The sequence below is a fragment of the Dermacentor andersoni genome, chromosome 1, assembly GCF_023375885.2.
Source record: "Dermacentor andersoni chromosome 1, qqDerAnde1_hic_scaffold, whole genome shotgun sequence".
NCBI classification, from domain to species: domain Eukaryota; kingdom Metazoa; phylum Arthropoda; class Arachnida; order Ixodida; family Ixodidae; genus Dermacentor; species Dermacentor andersoni.
In genome coordinates, this window is record NC_092814.1 from 219,168,712 (window position 1) to 219,186,199 (window position 17,488).

At 46.7% G+C, this 17,488-nt stretch overlaps 1 protein-coding gene and 1 non-coding gene across 2 annotated transcripts in view; both read right to left on the bottom strand.

Annotated features, from left to right (window-relative positions):
• Nucleotides 1-17,488, bottom strand: part of LOC129380948 (uncharacterized) — a 129,282-nt gene that overhangs the window by 80,896 nt on the left and 30,898 nt on the right. The window lies entirely within an intron of this gene.
• TRNAS-GGA (transfer RNA serine (anticodon GGA)) lies at nucleotides 10,174-10,248 on the bottom strand. Its single transcript has one exon. It is a non-coding gene; the product is annotated as a tRNA-Ser (tRNA).

The window sequence follows — 17,488 nt, forward strand, 5'->3', positions numbered from 1 at the left end:
TTTGACCTTGTCCACAGAGCCATCAGTAAAGATTTGAAGATGACGTGCATATTCAGTCTCAAGATGTTCCAGTACCAGCGAACGCGTTGCCGCCAGAGGAGAACTCCGCTTAGCGCGTACGTGAGGAATTGTCAACGAACAATCGAGGCTCGCGAATGACCAAGGTGGTTTAAACCTCTTAGTTCGACCTCTAGCGTCAAGACCCAGGTAACCAAGAGTATTTAGTGCCAAATACGCTCGGGACTCAGATCTCTTTCGAAGGCGCTGTAGATGGGCTCGGCCGGCTGCCGTCTGTTTGAGGCGGCCAATTTGCATCAATAACCTTTGTGAAGCGACTAGGCTAAGAAGTCTCGATAGAGATTCATAAAGTACTGCATTGCTAGGAGCAGTCTGTGGAACGCCAAGAGCCCTTCTTAGGCCCTTTCTGTGCAGAACCTCAAGTCGTTCCAGCTGTGATATCGAGGGGGAAATTAAAGGGAGCTGATACATTATTCGACTCGTCACTAGTGCATCGTGCAACCTGATCATTGAAGAAGGGTGATTTCCCCGTTGCTCACTTGCAACTCTACGGATCACATTGAGACGCGAAGATATCGATGTCACAACCGAGTCCACAGCTCGTCGCCACTGTAGGCGGTAGTGAATAATGACGCCCAAAAAGCGTTTTTGTTTCAATTGTCGAAATCAAGATTGATCAAGGTCTATCTTCAGCCGCGCATACCTTCTTCCTCTACCTGGAAACATGATGAAGCCAGATTTTTCCACCGAGAGAGTCAACCCAACACCTTGAAGGTAATTTTGTACTGAAAGTAATGCCTGTCGAGCTATCAGAGCTAAACGCTTGTGTTGATATCCGGTTAACCAAAGACTAATGTCTTCCGCGTATATCGACATATGGACATGCCTGCAATGTTTTTGCACTTCAGCGGGAAGACCAGCCATTACAACATTAAACAGCGTCGGGGAAAGAACACTTCCCTGAGGTACACCTCGCGATACCATCCTTTCGGTGCTTATGGTACTTCCTAACCGCACTTGAATTTTACGATCACTGATAAGTGAGTGAATGAATCGCAGAAGATAGCCCTGTACGCCCATGTCCTGCAAACTATTTAGTATTGAGCTCTGAAGGACGCTATCATAAGCCTTTGATACGGTGTCCTGCGCCGTTCCATTCACGCCCACTTGAACCTACCATTGACCAACCAGCCCCAGCGATCTCCCTCATTCAGGCAGTTGCACGACAAGAATTTGCAAACCGAGGTTTTCCTGCTGCCTGTTCCGTCTCCCGACCTGACGCCCGACCGGTGCAGACTGCTCCGCCTCACGGCGATCTGTATTGCCATCCCAGATACCGCAACCCTACCGAGTGGAGAACTCCTGACGACAAGCCCATTTGCTTCCGTTGCCACCGCACTGGCCACGTCGCTCGCCACTGCCACACCTCCTGGACGTCGCCGTATTCGAGCTCCTTTTCCCCGTCTCCTCGCCCATATGCCGACCCGCGCCGTTACTCGTCTCGCCGTATGCCTCCTACCTCTGACGTATCCGTCGATGTCAGTCGTCCTGCTCGCTCGCGGTCACATCAGCGCCGTCGTTCCCCGTCGCCCCAGCCACGCCGCTATTCGTCGCCCACCATTTATGGACCATCCCGGACGGAAAACTAGATCATACAGCTCCAAGCAGCAATATGGTGCAGCAATATGGCTTCGTCGGAAAGAGATGCAGAATAAATCGTCACCATTTTTACGTTATTTTTTTAATTTTTTCTTCTTGCGTTTTTTTTAAATGACCACATTTTGGAAGATCCCTTCAGTAAGAGGTTTAGCTCACTTGTGTTGGCGCTCATAATCACATCGCCATCCTGATCGTCATCGATACCTCATCACCACAGCCACAAAATCGGGCGGAGCTCGGGTTTCGGCTACAAGATATATGCAGCCTCTTAGCGTGCGCTGGTGATATTTTCAGTTAGCGCCATTGGACAGGTTTTAACTGCGGCCAATACTTTCGAAGGCAATGAGAGGAAATGCGCTTATTGCCCATCTGCCAATGACAAACACGCAAAAGAAAGAAAGAAAGAAAGAAAGAAAGAAAGAAAGAAAGAAAGAAAGAAAGCCTCTGCCAACTGCTCAAATTGAAAGTAGTACTGGTCGGTTTTGAAATGGACAATCGCGGTGATGCGTCTTCAGTCTCCTATAGCGAGGTGTAATTAATCAATGTTTGATTAATTACTCAATTAATCAAGAACATCGCACACGTCGTGCAGAGGTTGTGGGTTCGGCTCCCACCGGCAGCAAGTTTTCTTCCACTTTTATTTCACTTTTCCTTTTCTTTTTTACATTTCAAATAAATAAGCGCAGTTTTTTTTTTTTTTTTACCCATATGCCTTCCTCGGCTTGGCTGTCTGTTTTGACTTCTTATGGTTGTGTGTGTTTCTTATTCCCAAGTGGAACGAGTTCAGTGAATGTAACAAACAGTTTTGTTTTTCTTTCGTACATTTGTGTGAAGAGACGGAAACGTCTGTACATTGCCATTTATTTTTTACATCTACGACTTTGGTAGTGCATTATGCCATTAACATTGCGCAGCATAAATTTACTGCTTGCGATGCTTGCTGATAGTGTTCTGGTGCAGCTCGCAAAAGCTGGTTGACGACGGAGTCATTCAAAATATGTGTATATTTTTGCAAGGACCGCTCGAATTTCAGGGTGAAGAATACTGCTCGTAAAATGCGAGGCCCGGTTTTGTAATGAAGCTTGTTCAGTATGCCAGTCGCATTTGAACTTGATGCTTCGGTGTACGCACCGTGCGTACCTTTAAGAGACAACAGCAGAGATAATAAATATGGTCAACTGCTGAAAGGACGCCATCATCCATGATGAATCATCCTAGGCGGTAACTGACGAGGGTGATTAAGTCTCGAAGGAGCACTTGGAAAGCATTCTCAGGATGACACCAGTTTCGAGATATTAATTCCCGAACTTTGTGGAGAAATGTATTGGCGTTCCAGTTACTTTTGTGCTTCTATGCATAAAATGACGTTTCGTTAAGAAAGTAAGTGGAACGACACTGCATTTTTACGTAAGTTTGATGGCGCATATCTCCAAATAGGCGTCATTCTGGAAATTAATTCCAAGTGGGTACGCCTTGCAAATTCACCGGCTACAATTCCTAAATTGTAATATGTGCCATAAAGTAATTCAGAAGATAATTAGTGAATTATTGTTAATTAGTTGAATAGGTGTTTCGAGTTCTCGTGCGAGTAACGTTCGCCTCTATGAATAATCCAGCTCAAGGACTGGAACTATGTTATCTGCAACAGCCTATTTTTAAAATTTTGCTGAAGCTTAAAAATAATCACTCTGTATTTAGAGACAGTGAAATAGGATCGCGATAGTTTACCATCTTCCAGTTTACAAAATGATTAATGACGATTTCGGCAGCCTGCCTCCAATACTACTTTGAATTAACGCTATAGCTTGTACTTTCAGGCCACTTTCTAATAGCATATCAGGCAAAAGTAAGATTCGATCTTGCTTCTGCTTGGTATGCTGTATTGATCTACATTAACTGGCATCTGCATTGCTATCTACATTATTTATGATATTTATGCTAAAAACCTGTAATTGTTCCGTGTTCATGATGTGTTGAAATTGCTGTAATCTGTGATTTATTGCGTTTAGTTTGGAAAAGAGGACCCATTGCAGTCTTACTTCGGGACCGCCTTCTGTATATTAACATCATGTAGTTTTTCTAATCATCACAATAAAACCGATTCTGATCCTGGTCGACATCCTGACCCTCCCGAAGAAAATAAGAAAAGGTGAGTCAACAGCGGTTGACACCGAAGAAATACGAAGTCTTTTTGGGCGTATTAGTCTACCATGTGGTTTGTTGTTTAAACTGCCCTATCTTCGAGATTGGCCCATGTGTTTCGTTGAGTGAAGCCGCTCCTTCGATTCTGGCTTTAGACGCGCGCAGCTTGAGCGAGCGCATCTGGTTTTCATTTCGTCGTTTTTGCGCTAATTTCGCATTATTACTGCTCCGTACAAATCTCTGCGCTAACTTGGTACGTCTTTTTCGTTCCAAGCTTCATTTTGACGCCTTTTTCGCTGTCCTACGTGCATTGGAAGGCTTCAAGTCGTCTTATTTGACGAAACAAAAGCGCCCAGATATCCAATACTCACGAACCCCAAATCGATCGCAAGTCTCCAAAAAAGGACCTTGTCTTCAAAAACATAAATCGCAGATTCTCTCCAAGTGCGAAGCAGCGACAATGGTAGCTTGCGCGTTTGTTGGTGCTTTCATAGCCTATGTGGAGCATATCCAAAATGGAGGGTTGGCCCAGAGTCGAATGATGTCGGAGACTTGCCGTTTTGAATATTATTCGTTCATTCCGTTCATTCCATTTCATGGATCAAGTCTGTTTAGAGTAGCGTGCTCGTGAATATTGTACTGAGTGCCACGCAGACTCTTTCGCACATGTACCTGATGGCTTTCGATGACTGCGCAGGTTGTGCGGCTCGGACTGACGCTTCATCCCGGCAGATTTCCTGCCTTTATCGACGCTTTGCGGTTTTCTTCCGCATGCGTCGTAAATCTCGCGCGTTCTCTAAAAGCACACGCTGTTACGAAGTCGCACATGCGTGCCCGACGACGGTATTCCAGCTGGTAGCGTGCAGACACGTCGTGATCGGGTATTGGCGCCTCAAGCAACTTTTGAAAAGGGGACGAGAAGTTTATGCAAAGTTCTATTTGCGTACTTACAGACGTTGGCAGGACTTCCTTAACAATGGGACGTACACAGCTTTAAATGCACTTCGCTGGACGTTTTTCACTTGTCTATACTCGCAATATTTTCTTTATTAGTTGCCACCGGAGCGAAGTAAGGAAAGAGATGGAGCAATAATGTTTGTCACACACGTAAATTTGCGTTCCTTTCCTGTGAGAACAAGATGGGAAAGAGCAGGTCCAGCCGTCCTTGTGGCCTCTCAGGCAAGGGTTAATTTGCGTCGGTTGTTAGACCTTGCCCCACTTACAGTCGACGAATGCGGGGAAGCAATCACCTCTCTTAGCAAAGCCGTCGCGTGCTATCAAGGAGGTCAATGTTCCGACACAACAACTTGTAGCAGAAACCTTAAGCATATTATCTGATGACTCTAAAGTGTGTTTTATTCTTTGTTACCGCTAAGGTATATACCCCTCAACAACGGTGGTGGTTCTCCAGTAAACTCTATACTTATCGATACCGGTGTACTTACTGCTATTCGCGTATATTGAGTCTCTATACTTGCCAGAAATCCTCTCTAAGCCCATTCTACAGTTAAAGGGTCGTTAACGGTAGCCCTCTAACTTGAGCTCAATATCATGAATATATTGGTTTACCAACATCTGTTCTCTACGGGGCACCACACATTTACCAGTCCTACTTGCTGTGCATTACAAAAACCATTGTTTCTTGAAGGGTATCCTGGCTAGCACCCACTAACCATATCTGTCTATTTATTTATTTATTTATTTATTTATTTATTTATTTAAATTTCAACAGCAAATTATGACTTACATTTGTGAGACCTGTCTGTGAGTGTATTAACGTGATATGGTTGCCATACTTTAAGATTAACGCAGCAAGCTAGCTCATGCCGACCACCTGTCTTTGTGTAAATAAGTCCAATCTCTCTCTCTCATACGTACACGCAACTGGAAAACGTTGAAAAAAGAAGCCCATTAGAGTTATTCACAAATAACCTGGATGCGGAGATTCACCTACTCACCTCCTAGCGCAGTCGGGAATTGAAATATTCGCACTTTGAGCAAAGCAAGCTACCCTAAAATTCTTATATGAAACACTCAACGGAGTAAATATACATGCCTCATCAACACGTTATATTTTAGAGATCTCGCATAGCAAGTCACAGAGAACTGTATACACTAGATAAGTCTGCGTTACAACAGCAGCTCCGAATATTTACTCTTCCCTAAGGTAGTTCGCGAATGGAACTGCCTGGACGCTGAAAAAAGAAAAACACTATTGCAACATGGTTTTCCTAAGTTAGTAGAAGACGTTGATTCGACGTGTAGTTCTCCATTTATGTTGAGGGCGATTCTCATTTCTTGCTTCATATATAGCCCGATTTATGCTGCGTTAATTGTATGCATATGTACGTAATTGCTTGAGCATTGTTAAATTCTGTACTTACATGTATTGAGGAGCGCTTATTTGTTCTTTAGCAAACGTATCTTCATTGTGCGAACGGCTTTACTTTACTTTTTCTGTACATTTATGAAAATCTAGAAATAAGTACCATTTGTCAAAGTTCATCAGTCAACCTTGGTTTGGAAAGGTTCTCTTCGGACCTAGGACAGACTCTTGTTGTCGGCGCGGTATTCTACAGTCTATCATCACATTCTTGCACAAGAATCGCCTGAATTTGAGACTTTGAAGAGCCTTCGTTGTTCAAGTTCACTAAACCGCCATTTCCTGCTCCTCCTCCTCAACACTTTTCTCTCTTCATCTTTTTATTCACCGCACCCAACGCTGAGTAGCAGGTCCGAACTGTGATTCAGGGCGACTCTTTCGGGTGCTGAAACATGTTAATATTTCATATTTTGCATCTGTTTGTGCAGTGTATGAACGCAGGCGTTCTTTTTTTTTTTTTTTTTAACCCAACGCGGTGGTTCAGCGGTTGGCGGTATGCTGTTGATAACAATGTCGCTGGTTTGATGTCCGGCCTCAGTGACCGCAATTCGATGGGTAGTGAAATGCAAAAAACGCTTGTGTACTTGTACTTAGATTCAGGCGCGCGTCAAAAGTCAGTGCCCTTCCACTCTGTGAAGCATTAAGGATGACCAGCGAAGCTGTGAATGTGGGCCCCTCAATGGCGAACTGCACCTCCGCTGCGGGTCGGCGCGGCATTGTACAATGTTCGAGATCGGCCCACGTACGGGGAGTGCTTAACGCCTGCTTCACCTCCGCCGCGGGTTGGCCCTGCATTGTACTATGTTCGGGATCGGCCCATCTATGAAAAATTGTTGCTCTGTGTGGAAGGAGACGAGATCCGCCAGAGCCTAGCCATAAACAGCTTCGCTGTAAAAAAAACCCAGACGGAACAATTGCCCGCTATGTATGACAGGCTAACCCAGCCTGCTGCAACACCACCACCACCAGATGGTGAAATTGATCCGGCGCGTCCCTAATAACACACGGTGCAGTTTCGGGGCGTGGAACCCCATAATTCCTTTATTATTTTTTGTAGGTAGACGTTTATGCACATCGCAATTTTTATATTGTTCTTTCTATGTACCTATTCTAAACTGTCATTTGCCGGCAGGACAGTCACGCCTGCATTCAGTGTCCAATAGCTTAACAAATGGACGGGCCCAGCTTGTGGCACTTGGGACACGGGTCAGCCAGCCACCGAGCACCACCTGCTATAGACGTGTCCTGGCCTATCCGCACTGCGACAAATCTGCCTTACCAGGTTACAAAGATCAGTCGCTACATTTGCCGACTGGTTTCTTCCAAGGGCGACCCCTGCCACCAGAAAGTCATACAGACAGCTCGCTGCTATACCTGTTGAGGAGTAAAACAATCAACTTAATCTACAGGGTCTTTTTCTTTTCTCCCTTCTTTTTTAAGCTGACCCGCCATGGTGGCTTAGTGGCTATGGTGTTGGTCCGCTAAGCACGATGTCGCGGGATCAAATCCCGACCACGGCGGCTGCATTTAGATGGGGGCGAAATGCGAAAACACCGGTGTAATTATATTTAGATGCACGTTAAAAAACCTCTGGTGGTCCAAATTATTCCGGAGTCCCCCACTACGGCGTGCCTCATAATCAAATCGTGGTTTTGGCACGTAAAACACCATAATTTAATTTTTAATTTCTTTTACAGCAGAATTGTTAGCCTCTAGTTGGTCGGGATTTTCCGAGACGTAATCCTATGGAAAAAATATCTTCGGCGATTAAAAAGAAATACCTTTAACAATTGAAGCAAAAAGTATATATATTCTTTGGTATCACTCGTACAACATACAGCACAGCATTCGTTTCAATAAAGAACAAGCACGAAGCAACCATCCAAACCACATCATTAATGATAAGGCGCTCCTGATAACAATTCGAAGTCCGGCGTTGCCAGCGTGCCTGGCAATGCCCGGCGAAGTTGGGTGCGTAACGCCGGCGACGCCAGGATCGCCAAAAATTTGCACCGTGTACATTACGGCGCATTCATCGTAGCCCGCAACACCACGGCGATCAGCTGTTGCCGCAGCGCATGCGCACAAGGGCGCGGCGAGTGAGCGCTTTTTCGTTTGGCAAAGGCGCAACCTGAGCGCAATCTCTTCATTGCACACGAACCAAGGTCAATTCACATTGTCGCGAAGGCGAGGCTGAAATACGGTCACAAACCAATGAGCAGCGACATCAATTACGGTCGTGCGATTGAAGCGCGACTACATCTTGCGGGGCAAAACACTAGTTGATGAAAATTATGCATCCAGTACGTCACCAATGAAAACATTTGAAAACGTACAGACAATGTCATTAGAATAGGAAAATGTGAAGTCACAGCCTGTTTTCTTTCATCCGCGAATAATTGTGAGTACTAAACTGTGCAGGCTTGCTTAAGTTTGCTCGTGGCGATGCGTGCTGAGAAATGCCGAGATTGTATTACTTTATTTATCACTGTAATGTCGTCAACACTCTCTTATACCTAGCCATAAAAGGTAATGGCAATATGTAGGGTATAACCTTATAAGATTTGATCAGTAGCTTTCTTTTTTAACTGCCTTTTCACCAACTATTAAGTTTTTGTATGTATTCATTAATACAAGAAACTACAGGTGGCACGCGTCCTGTGTTATTGCAGATTAAAGTGGGGTTTTTGTGAATTTTTTCAATGTAATGTTGACTTTATCATATCTGGTATTTTGGTGTTAAGGTTGTGTGTGGGTACTACGGACACATGCATATGGTACTTAGTCCAAAATCTGGGTGAACCCATTCCTATGAATTCATGGAAAACTCTCAAGGCTCACCAGTGTAATGTGTGCCGTTATAGAATGAGGTCTATATATACAGATGGGCGCACCCAGGTTACATTGTGACCGGATGTTGCAGCGAATATTCTCACTTACGCTTCATTTATACTGTTGTGTGCTTTGTATATGCGATGTGATGCTAGATGGCGCGATAGACGACTTGGTGCAAAGAGCCTCGAACGACAAACTGTTTTTTTTTTCTTTTCCACCGAGTAGTTGGCCTCGCGAAATGTACATGGTGCTGCCATGCCTCCACAAGCCTCTATTGCAGGACGTATGGGTTTCTACGGCACCTTCGCTACCATGTGTACATATACCTTGCAGGAACTGCAGGCCAGCCAACCCAACTAGTTCGCGATGCACACTGGTCTAGTGGCTCCGGCGTGAGATAGGCCGGGCTCTATTCCCGCGCTGGCCATGCTAACGCGCGCCCAATGACGCCAGTCACGCTGATAGCGCGGTGATGATACACTGTAGAGGCGACCACTTTGCGCCGGCGTAGCGCGACAGCGCCGCGCGTGACGCCGGACTGTATCCGCGCCTCTTGTGCAAGCAGCCGCGGCGACGGCAGCTTGCGACGTAGGGAGTCATGTCACTAGCCTGTTATATATATATATATATATATATATATATATATATATATATATATATATATATATATATATATATATATATATATATATATATATATATATATATATATATATATATATAAGAACCAGCCTAGCAACTTATTTGTTGCAGCTATGGGTTGGCAACGCATAGTTAGGACTCCCGAGCAGTAGCGTGAATACGAGGAGCGGCAAAGGCAAAAGAAACGGCAATACGACCAGCGGCGGCGTGCTGCCAAGATTACCAATACTTTCATTACTACCATTACTCTAAATTACCATTACCACCATTACCCTGAAGCAATAAAGCATTGCGTACCCCCCTCAGCAGTTGTAGTGGTGGTTTTCAACAGCTTCGCTGTACATCCACTTTCGCAGGGCCGGGATGGGGAGTCATTTTTTTTTTAACAATACATAATAAAGGGAAAATCAGACATCCACCCGTTCGTAGCAATTGCTACAAAGGAATCCCATACGGGTTCCTCGAAAGAAAAGCCTCAGAGTTGAAGAAAAATTCGTCCTGGTCCGGGACTCGAACCCGGGACCACCGCCTTTCCGGGGCAGCCGCTCTACCACCTGAGCTAACCAGGCGGCTAGCGGATGACAGGGCGAATTCGAATTAGTCGACACCACAGCCTCGGAAAGGCGGTGGTCCCGGGTTCGAGTCCCGGACCAGGGCGAATTTTTTTTCAACTCTGAGGCTTTTCTTTCGAGGAACCCGTATGGGATTCTTTTGTAGCAATTGCTACGAACCGGTGGATGTCTGATCTTCCCTTTATTCATTACTTCTCTCCACCTTGCGGGTTTCCGCAGAACTACTACGTCAAATACAGTTCTTTCATAAAAAGCTATGACCGTGAGACACCTGTCCGTCGTCTTCGCATACGAGCTCTACGGCAAGGCGGAAATACTTTGCCGCCGCTTATGTTACTCTGAAAAGACTGTTAACGAAAAGATTCAGAGCCCTTCCACTCCGTGAAGGTGGATGACCAGCGAAGCTGTTAAGTGCACGACACATAGGAGACCCAGAATATTGAACAAATGTACGAACGTATATGTTGTCCTAATCTGTGGTCGTCGTGGCGATATAGGTACGCACACACATTCGCGTATCACCTCTGTTATTAAATGTGTCCGTAATGTAAGACAACGATGGCTCAAGCCCCCTTAAGCAATGGCTCATACCCCCCGTAAACGCGGCCTCCCCATTACGACGACAGAAGGGAAGTGAAATTCTACGTTGGAATGAAGAGCGGCAACGGAGCCAGCTGTGGAAGAAGACGACGATGACTAACGCGCGAGCAGTGGCAGTAGCATGTTTGCGTGGTTGGCCCCGAGAATTTTTTAAGAGTCCTTTTTGAAAAAAAGTTGTACAAAACATTTTTTCAAAAACATCTGTCCTTGCCCTTGTGCCTGGTACCTCTTCGGTTCCCACGTGTGGCAAGGATATAGTTCAAAGGCGCATTACAGGTTAACGAGCCCACAGGGGTATGTGCCGTTGAACTTGGACCATTTCTTCGCTTCACCAGGATCGGCCCACATGATGATTTGTGTTTGTCACCATTTCGGAGGGGGGGAGGGGGGGGCACACATTTTTTTTCCATATCCTAGCCATAGACAGCTTCGCTGTAAAAATATCAGTTAACCTACTTATTCGTGCTTTAGGGGCAGTTGTCTAAATGGCGAATTCGAAGGCAGTCACATTTTAATGCACCCTCATTCTTTAAAGATCTTGAAAATCACACCTAAATCGAGGTATTTATCATCGAATTTGAACGGCAAATCCAGACAATATCGAAATCAAGCGCCGCGGGAGCGCATAAAATGCCGCCACGCTACCATACCAGGCCGAAACGCCCCGTGACAAGTGCGAGGAAGTTTGAAACTGAACGTCTCGGCCAGTCGCGGCACCTACTGATTACGGCACGCATTGCCTGGAAAGCATGTGCTAGCAAGCATGTGCTGGCAAGCATGCGCATGCTATCAATCAAACTGCGCCCCAAACTTGTTTACGGAGCGTTGCCGTCTGACGCGCAGCGGGACATGCTCAGTCTTGATATTGGCTCGATTGACCTTCGGAATTCGATGAATATATTGAATTAAGTGCGATTTTCAAGATTTAATAAAAAGGATGTGCCATAAATTGTGAAGCCCTACAAGTCTTCCATGCAAAAACTGCCTTCAAGATAATAATATAAAAGTTAATTACCAAACTTTTGTTGATTACTTTTACAGCGAAAGCTGTATGTAACTAACCTTCCGTGGTTTTTTCGGCGTCCGGCAATAGGAACGGACTTAGCTATTTATAACAAACCCATACAGAATGGGTTTCCCTGTTTGCTTTGTGTGTGATCACGTACGGGTGCAGTGCGGCGGCGCAGATGTCAAAATGCGGAACAGATTAGAACACCGTGAAAAATAGCGTGACGTCAAGGTTATATTGCAGTATATAAGCAGGAGAGGTATAGGCGCTAAAAACAGCTGCGTTATCCATGGGGCGGACACGTATAGTTCGTACACCCGAAGAACAACATGCGTACGGGGAGCGCCGGAGGGAACACCAACGAGAATGTAAACGGCGTCGGCGCGAAACGACCACCGACGAAGAACGTTCCCGTTATGCTGAAGGAACAAATGACAACCATTCCACTCTGTGAAGATGGACTGGCAGCGAAAGCACCTTGCTTTTCGTTTGAGAGCTTTGACTGTCGTCAGCTTTCGCTGCCATTCCATCTTCACAGAGTGGATTGGGTGTCATTTTTTCAGAGTAACTTAAGCAGCGGCAGCGTATTTCCGCCTCGCCGTAAAGCTCGTATGCCAAGACGACAGGCGTCTCACGGTCATAGCTTTTGGTGCGAAAGCGTAAATTGAGCGAAAAAGCCGGCGTCTGTCATCTGGAGCAGCGAGACGGCACCTAAATTCCCCTTGGCTGCGACGCCACGTCACGAGCGCGCCTCGACGTAAGAGAGAGGGCGAAAGGCAACAACTGCTGCTCTGATAGCGCGCCAGGCGTCGCGTGAGGGGAGAGGGCACTGCCGCGACGCTACGTCATCCTCGCTCTCTTAAGCCTGTGTTATCCGGGCGTTCCTTGTCTATGCAAGCTCTCGCCTGAGTTCCAACTGTGCCTCGGTAAGGCTAAATCAGAACGAGCCAAGTGTCTCAGCGCGCTCACTCACTCGCGAGGAGTTCATGACTCGGAGGACCACTCGGCGGTGTTTAATTGGACATTAATGCTTTCGCATTCACAACTCATAAAAGATGCTTAGGTGTCTTTGGATTTATTTTAAAAATCTGTATTGTCAACAAAAACAACAAAAGAAGACCTGTATAGGCACTTCACAAGAAGTAGCACAGGGGTTGCCTTTTGTTTATTTTTAGGCATGAAATGCTTTTAGCTGCCGTACTCGGCGACCTTCAAGTGACCTTGAGCCAAAAGCCAGAGCCGTTATCCGCGCATCGTTGTGAGAACAAAACGAGATCATCCGGGCAATCAGTCAAAACTTAAAAAATGCGGTCTCTGGCCCCCAACCCTTTCTACAGGACCGCATTACATACGCTGGTTACTGCCCAATCAAGTTACAATAAATATTGCTTCTGAGTTCTTCCTAATGGTTGTTCACATGTAATATCACTCCAGCTGTAACTTTTAGTACGATGAAGTTTTATTTGTCATTTCCAATAGCGATGTTCAAGCGGCAGATACAGGTCACCATACACTTCATTGTAATCTTTTGGCGCAGAGACAGGGTTGCCTATGCTCTTTTGAACGGCAGCGATTCGCGAGTTTCGCGGCGCGGGTTTTGCGCCACCTCGAGAGATGGCACCACACTGCGTGACGCCTCCTTCAGGCGCTTTTCTTCTATCTGGGCAGTGCGCTCCGTCTCCCTGGAGTCTTTCGCTGCCTGTCGTAGACTTCAGACGGTCTTTTTTTTTCTTCTAGCTGGGCCGCGTCCATGTGGACGAGTGCACAATATGGCGTGGTGCGGTGTGATCTGGTAGGGTGTGCTGTTGCGAACATAGACTACACCCATTTTAAAATTGTGGCTAGTATGATCTCCAGCCAATCTGCTTTGCGGGTTGCCATTTCGTGCTTACATCTACTCTCGATTACGGGAGAGCCAGCAATTTTTGTTAACAAACGTTTCTTTTTTCTCTATCTCTCCCAGGAAGTGTGGTCGCGAAATTAAAATGGGAAGTATCTAAAATAAATAAATGTGTACGGTATATATGATGTCGTTTAGGCACGATGTTACCACGTACACCTAAGACTACGGCTCTGCACATGCATGAGCTCACAGCAACTATCACTGTACAAGGGAAACAAACATGTCACAGCTCCCATAAGAGGGTGTCAGAAACGTATACAGTGAGAGATAAGAAAGCAGGCAGGGATGTTAAACACAGAGATACCAAAAAACGCAGCGCACAGGCTGCATCGAATGGAGTACGCCGGCCGCGCACGCAGGAAATATAAGCGGAACTGCATAGCTCATGCTGCCGGCCCGCCCACAGAACGCAGGACGAGTATCGGTAGTGAAACGCGTGCATAATCGTGCCCCCGTGCCCGGCGAGCCCATCTACTTGATGTTGGTGCCCCTGCGCAAGCACTCTAAGCACAGATAAAAGGGCGCTTGCGTGTAGATGATCAAACGAAGAAACAGCGAGCGAGTGACACGCCATGGCAAGCAAGTGCACGTCGTCCCGCTGCGAGCCGTGCACGCGCGTCTACGCGTGCACCGCGCACTGATAGCGCGCGTGTCCGAAACGCGCAGGGTACGCGTAGCACAATTCGTAGACAATAGTGACCCCATTCAGGACCAAAATAGGCGGCCGATTCAACGCGAGTCAGGGTCGCCGTGGCGCTTCATCCGCGCTGCGGCAGAGCCTGAGGGAGACGCCGCACGGCAGGCCGCGTGTATACGGCTGTGCGAGCTTGACTTTCCCGCCGTCCAAAGGCCAGCGGCTGTTTATGGAATAATGAGCCCTGCGGGACCGCACGCCCTTTCTCCAGGAATACGGCCCCCGTTTCTGTTGCACATGCATACCGTGGCCGGGAGAGATCGGGCGACCGTTCTTTTCTTCACTTTTCCTTCGGCTGCCGTGCACTTCTTACAGACGTGGCCTCTCTGAAAGAGGTGGAGTGGTTGTTATAGGACCGCGTGTTTCGCGATGTACCGCATAGGAGCGCGGGCGCATTCCTTGCAAATTCTGGGTTCTGCTTCTGGTTTCGGAGTATATACCGTTGCGGTACGTCGTATATGTTTTCGCGATCAAGACCGGAGCGGCAGCGTCTGTTTTGTGCCGTCGAGACCCATTCCCCCCCCCCCCCCTCCCTCTCCTCTCTCTACTATGCATGGTATTCCTCTGTTCTCATTCTTGGGCTGTCCAGAACAGAAGTGCACTAAACGCGAACACAGCAACGCGCTCTGTATACGCTCCTCTAATTTGTTGGCAACATTTCAGTCTACTACAGATAAGAAATGAGGGTAAATAAATTTGGGCCTCCGTGCACGCCGCAATTGACACTGCAGCGTTTGCGCTTTCAGTGAAAGCGTTTGTCCGCGCGGGGTGGTTGCCCTCCGATTCCAGCAAACGCTAGCAGGAAGTGATGATACAAATGGGGAACGACGGCGATGACTATACATGCAAGACAATGGCGCAAAGAAGCAAAAACGAAGGACTGACCTTACGAGACGCTCATCTTGTGGTCAGTTTTTGAATTAGTATTATTGTCTATTTGTGTCCGTTTTCTATAATGCGCTGTAGTTGGCATAAACTGAGTGAGGTGTCATTTGAAGACAAAGACGGCATCAGCGATTTGTCGAGGAAGTACTATCATGGAAGTGCAACGAATATATATGCCATAGCCAACTCGCGACGCATGTCAATAAACTCGAGGACAATGATAGGTACAGAAGCTATAGGCGATGGTTACTGGGGTCTTGGAGTCGGATATGTTCGCGCCGTCGTTTTCTAACGCGAGGATATTGACCTTGTCGATGAGTACACTGCGACGACAAGGGAGGAACCGTCAAGGGGCAATTCGTAGCAACATCCAGCGACCGTGAGAAAAAGGATTACGATAACGGCAACATTAAGTGAAGTTACCGATTTGCGAGCAACGTCAAAAAGTACGGTCCACATTAGGCCGTAAGTTTAGCGCACGCGTGGCGTAAAAGAGACGCGCTGGCGACGCTCGGAATTTACGACCAAAGTCTCCTTGTTTGTTTATGCCTCAGTCAAGGCGTTGGTGCCGTCTCTTTCTTTCTCTGTAAGAGAGCACGGCCAAAAATGTTTGCAGTAATTGAGATTCTGTACGGAGGAAAACTCTAGAATATTTGTGAAAGCTCGTTGTCGGCATACGTCAAGAGCAGCGTAAGGTTTCAAGAGCGAAACCCTAGAGGCCCGCAAGGATTTTCAAACGCAATGTTTGAAAATCACGTAAGTCTGCAAGTTTACATGAAGACCGTTAGAAGCTGGCGCCCGCCTGCTCTGTCGATTTGGTTTATTGCAAATTTGATAAATTATTACGGGCTTTAGGATTTCACCACACACTCTTGAGAACTGTTACCAGTATCTAAGCGAGACGCACAAGCGACCGCTCGGGTTGAGGTTATAGTTGCTACACGATCGGCCGCATCGACGGCCTCATGGCCGAATCAGAGTGATTTTGACGATAGCGCATTCATCTAGATGGAAGCTCGTTTGATGGCAAGTACCGTAGAGCGCTGGCGAAGTTGGATCAGCAATATTCTCGTGGCGGCAGCGTGATAGTTGGTGTAGCCGTACGACTCGGTATACCCTGAATGTACAATTCGCGTTTCTTGGTCGTCATCGCTATAGACGATGTTATAGTATTCGCTTCATGGGCGCCGCCATCTTGGGCTGTTACACAAACGATTTCTGTGTTTTATTAGAAGTAAAGTGACGTAACATGGTCATGAAACGCTGAACGCATTTATACAACTATTTTCATGCTTGCGAATCGACTGTAGTAACGTAAACTTCATCGTTAAAGATAGCAAACAGCAGCGTTAACCGCCGAAAATGACGGCACCTGAACGCTTCCCTAAAATAGTCTATAGCGCGGAGTTAAGGCTCTGTTGGCCTTATTGTCATTTAGAATGTTTGTCTGCGACGGGCCCCGAGAGCGTGACAGGCTTTGGCACAAGCGTATTCGTTGGTCGCAGCGTCAAAGTACACGTGCTCCGAGTTCGCGGGCGTGCAGATTATGCGTTATTCATGTCTCCGCACGAAAGCTGCGTATTGTTCAGGGTATTTCATTTGTACCCCATATTGTACGGTATCAGCGTGCTGCTGACGGCGGGGATCTCATTTATGGTGCGATGGTTGTCGGCAGTGAAAGAAGGTCGTCATGTGGCGAGAATAAGAAAGGAGCGCTCTGCCTTGCAGTGTGTGTCGCAAGCGTGCACTGTAGCCTTCCTGCATCGCGGCGATCATGCCTTCAAGGATGCGGAGCAGCGCGTATAATTCTGTTCCTAAACATTCGTTTGCTTTTGCAGCCCGGTTATTACGCGAAGCGCGGCGTTCTGCGGTGTCTGAAACCGCTTAGCTTGCGTGCGAGTAAATGCGAATGTCCGGCCGCCCTACAAAGCTCGGGAAGTGAATAAGAATAGCGATTTGGGCGAGTTGGTTTAGATCCATGTTGTAAAATTTCTTCAGCGCGAAGCCCTGAAGTGCGAAAAAAAAAAGAACAAGAACGGACGAAGGAAGAAAGGTTGCAAGAGGTCAACACGAGCGCTGACTACCAACTGAATTCATTGATGACAAAACACAGACACACACACACACCGATATATATATATATATA